This window comes from Rattus norvegicus, chromosome X (genome assembly GCF_021556685.1).
Source record: "Rattus norvegicus strain SHRSP/BbbUtx chromosome X, alternate assembly SHRSP_T2T, whole genome shotgun sequence".
Lineage (NCBI taxonomy): Eukaryota > Metazoa > Chordata > Mammalia > Rodentia > Muridae > Rattus > Rattus norvegicus.
Window position 1 is genome coordinate 42,198,146 of NC_141554.1, and position 4,795 is coordinate 42,202,940.

Sequence of the window (4,795 nt, forward strand, 5' to 3'; positions counted from 1 at the left end):
TAGGGATGGCGTCAGTGAAAAGTCACAAGGAGAAGCTTCCTGTTTCTCAAAATTGTTTTCAAGATTGTAATCTAACTTTATGGTCAGCTAGTTCCTGGAAGAAGCTTCCTGTTATCTTACTAGGACAGGATCACATACTTCAGGGCCTATCTTATGCCCTTTTATCTTGTTCCTGGGAGAGCAGGCTCAAGGAATTTTACTGGCAGAGAGCAGGGTCTGGAATTTGAGGTGTTTAGGGCTTCTTAGGGGTGAGATAGCATTTCTAAACTTCTAACTTCTTGGCTGCATTTTTTATTCTTTCAAGAGTTTCTGTGGTCATGGTGTCTCTTCACAGCAATAGGAGAATGACTAAGATAATGCTCAATCTTCTCTACCATGCTCATTAGCTGAAGTGGATGCTCCCCTTTAGAAGTCCCACAGTACCCTGTGCATGACAGGGTCCAGGTTAAGAAACAGAATTGATTCTGTCTTAATGGTGGAATAGTTCCTTCAATGATCACACTTCCTTGTTTGTTTGGTTTTTTTTTTTTTTACTCTCTCAGCTGCCACTTAACAAAGCCATTTGCAGTACACTTTTAATTGCTTCCTCCCAACTCCAGGGACACTCTGGATAGCAGTCTCTAAGACATGTGCAGTGCCCTGAAGGTTTGGAGAATAATTAGGCTTCTTCGGAATTACAGAGCCAATAATATTGACAGGTTGGGTGTGGATGTTGACACTATGGCTGAAGTATCTACATCTCTGCTCATTTTAAGGCATATTTCTTCCAATATGCACTTTTCTGATAAAAATTTTAAGAATGCACATATTTTAAAGAATTAGTAAAGTGAAGGTCAGTGCCTTAGGTAATTCCTTGGGCTTTCTGGATCGTAATTGTGGTCCTTAGACCTGAGGCCTCATCTGGGGACTTGGTATTCTTGTAAATTCTTAGGCTCCTGGCTTCCTGAGTCAGAACCTCTAAAGGAAGAGCTCAGTCATTTGTTCCCAAAGCTCTCCATGGGATTTGGAACACCCTCAAGTCTAAGGACAACTGACTTAAGAAACTTGCTTAGAGTGCACATAGGACATGGACACAATGGCTAGTTAGGTTGCTGAGAGGACACTTCAAATGTCACTTTATTTCCAATTTCAGATCTTGTGTTTTAAAGGTTTGTGGCTGTTGAGGCGTTGCTCTCAACCCCTTAAGGTGTTTCTAATATCTGTTTGGAAAAGGAACACTTAAACTAGTGAAGCCAGGAAAATAATATAGCAGTGCTTCAGGCTAGGGAAGTGTGGTTGTGTAGCTAGAGTTAACTTCAGACTTTTTTATTATTTCAACCTGTAAGAAGTATTGGTTAAATATTGAAAAGGAGAAAATTATTTCTATTAAGACAAGTGTCACTGTGGTGTCAATTATAGCTTTTGAGTGTCACCGCAGACAGGGAAGGTGGCCACAGAGAATAAGCTCTGGAACAAGAGATAATTGTTCTCCTCCCTTTCGGTCCAGAAGGAGTTTAGGTACTGCGTTTGCTCTAAGCTCTGGATTGAACTTTGAAATTTTTTACTTCTTTTCATGAATATTTTAGGGTTCTTTTTCTTCCCTTTTCTTTACCACCCTTTTTCCAGAACCTCATTCACATTATTCATTTCTACATACATTTAGATTGAAAACATGATGTATATCTGAAAGACCCCTGGAGCGGGGAGACCCTCACTCAAGTCTCGGGATGACGTGACCCCCCAAGAACTCACCAGAGACAGGTCTTGATGTAATCAACAAGAGGTTTATTGATAGGGATGACAGAAACCAGTACACTGGGGTTGAGACTCATATCCCACACAGGGGTAGAGGAGTTCAACCTCGAATGGTTGGGAGAAGGGGTAAACCATACCGAATCACAAGGAAGAACCTCCTGTTTCTCATGATTGTTCTTTAAGATTTTAATCTAACTTTATGGTTAACCAGTTCCTGCTGTTATGGTCAGCTGCTGTTATGGTTAGCTAGTTTCTGGAACAAAGTGCCTGAACCAGCTGGTGCAATCACTCTTTCTGTGATCAGCTAGTTTCTGGAACAGGCAGTTCCAGGGCCCGCTTTTGGCTTCAACATTTGTCTAGGAGGCAATTTTAAACTTTTTCCTTTCATATCCAACATATACAACATGTACCTACAACATGTGTAAAGACCACGGAGGTATACAATTAAATGTAGTACTTGCTTCTATTTTAATTCACTAGTGTCTCCTCAGAGGCAATTGCTCCTTTTTTAAAAAATTAAGATTCTTTTCTCTTTTTTAAAAAGTATTTGTTTGTTTATTTATTTACATCCCAAACACTGCCCCCTTCCAGTCCCTCCTCACAAAAATCCTTCAACCCTCCCCCTCCCCTTCTCCTCTAAGAGGGTGGAGCACCTCTGGGTATCCCCCTACCCTGGTGCATCAAGTTTCTGCCAGAGTAGGCATACACTCTTCCACTGAGGCCAGACATGGCAACCCTGTTGGAGAACAGGTACCAAAGACAGGCTACAGCTGTTGGGGGCCCACATGGAGACTGAGCTGCATGTCGGCAACATATTGTGCAGGGAGGCTCATCCAGCCCACGTATGCTCTTTGGTTGGTGGCTCAGTCTTTGAGAGCCACCAGAGGTCCAGGTTAGTTGATTCTGTTGGTCTTCCTGTGGGGTTCCCATCCCCTTCAGGGCCTTCAATTCCTCCCCACAACTCTTCAATAGGGGGTCCCTGACCTCTGTCCAATGTTTGGTGTCTGCATCTGTTTCAGTCAACTGCTAGGTGGAGTCTCTGAGAGGACAAATATGCTAGGCTCCTGTCTGAAAGCGTAACAGAGTATTATTAACAATGTCAGGGGTTGGTATTTGCCCATAGGATGGGTCTCACATTGGGCTGGTTATTGGTTGGCCATTCCTTTAGTCTCTGTTTCATCTTTGTCTCTGCATTTCTTTTAGACAGGAAAAATTTCAGGTCAAGAGTTTAGTGGGTGGGTTGATGTCCTTCTGCCTGGCTACACAAGGTGGCCTCTTCTTGTTCCAAGTCCCTACTGTTGGGCATCTTGGCTAAGGTCACCTGCATTGACTCCCAGAGGCTTCCCCCATCACAGGTCTCTGGGACTTCCTAAAGATTTCCCCCACACCACCACCCCAGCAGCTGCAGATTTCCAGTCATTCTTCTGGCCCTCTCGGTCGGTCTCCTGTCTCTCTGCACACCTGATCCTGCTCTTTCCTCTTCCCTTCACTCTCCCCTCTCCCACCTACTTCTCTCCCTTGCTCCGCTTCCTGAGGCTATTTTGTTCTCCCTTTTAAGAGTGATTCAAACATTCTTGCTTCGACCTTCCTTCTTATTTAACTTCTTTGAGTCTGTGAAGCTATATCATGGGTATTCTGTGCTTTAATGGCTAATATCCATATATCAGTGAGTACATACTATTCATGTCTTTTTGGTTCTGGGTTACCTCACTCAGGATGATATTTTCTAACTTCATCCATTTGCCTGCAAAATTCATGATGTCCTTGTTTTTAATAACTGTATAGTATTCCATTGTGTAAATGAACCACAGTTTCTTTATCCATTCTTTAGTTTAGGAACATCTGGGTTGTTTCCAGTTCCTGGTTATTATGAATAAAGCTGCCATGAACATAGTTGAGCAAGTGTCCCTGTAATATAATGGGGAATCTTTTGGGTATATGCCCAGGAGTGGTATAGCTGAGTCTTGAAATAGAGCTATTCCCAGTTTTCTGAGATAACTGTAAGGTATTTTCTTAATTAGCGATCAGTGAAGGAGGGACTTGTCTATTGTGGGTGGTACCATCGATGGGATGGTGGTCCTGGGTTCTATAGGAAAGCAGGCTGAGCAAGCCATATGAAGCAGGCCAGTCAGCAGAACCCCTATGGCCTCTGCATTAGCTCCTGCCTCCAACTTCCAGCCCCATTTGAAGTCCTGTCCTGACTTCTTTCAGAAATGGACTATGAATTAGAGGTATAATAAATGCAAGCTGAATAAACTCCAACTTGGCTTTTGATCATGGTGTTTCATCATAGCAATAGTAACCCTAACTAAGACAGTGAGCATGAGGTCTAGCATGCTGGTTAGTTTTTCTCAACTTGATACAAACTTAAGTCACTTGGGAAGAGAGAACCTCATTTGAGGAATTACTCCAGTTAGACTAACCCATGTGCATGTCCATGGGTCATTTCCTTGGTTAACTGAAAGCTCATCCCACTGTGAGTGGGACCATCCCCGGGCAGGTGATTCTGGGTTGCATTAAAAAGCAACAACTGGGGGTTGGGGATTTAGCTCAGTGGAAGAGCGCTTGCCTAGCAAGCGCAAGGCCCTGGGTTCGGTCCCCAGCTCCAAAAAGAAAAAAAAAAAGAAAAAAAAAAGCAACAACTGAGCAAACCATTGGGAGCAAGCCAAGAATCACCATTCTTCCATCGTCTCTGCTTCAGTTCCTGCCTTGAGTTCTTACTTTGGCTTTCATCACTAATGGACTGTAACCTGAGAGCTGTAGCATGGGGTGGATTCTTTCCTCCATACTTGGGTTTTGGTCCGTGTTTTGTCACAGCAACAGAAACCAAACTAGAATGGGCAGTGGGTAGTAAGGATGGAGACAATGACAGTCAATTGTGCTGAGGCAAGTTCAGGAAATACTCAGGGCCAAGGGGCAGACTGAGGTAGGGGGGGACATGTGAAGCCCTAGCTGGGTATGGTTAGTGGTACTGCACCCAAACAAGATCAAAGGTGAGATGCATTCAAAGTGATAAACGAAGTCATTTTCTAACTTCTCTATTCAAAGAATCAATCTATCA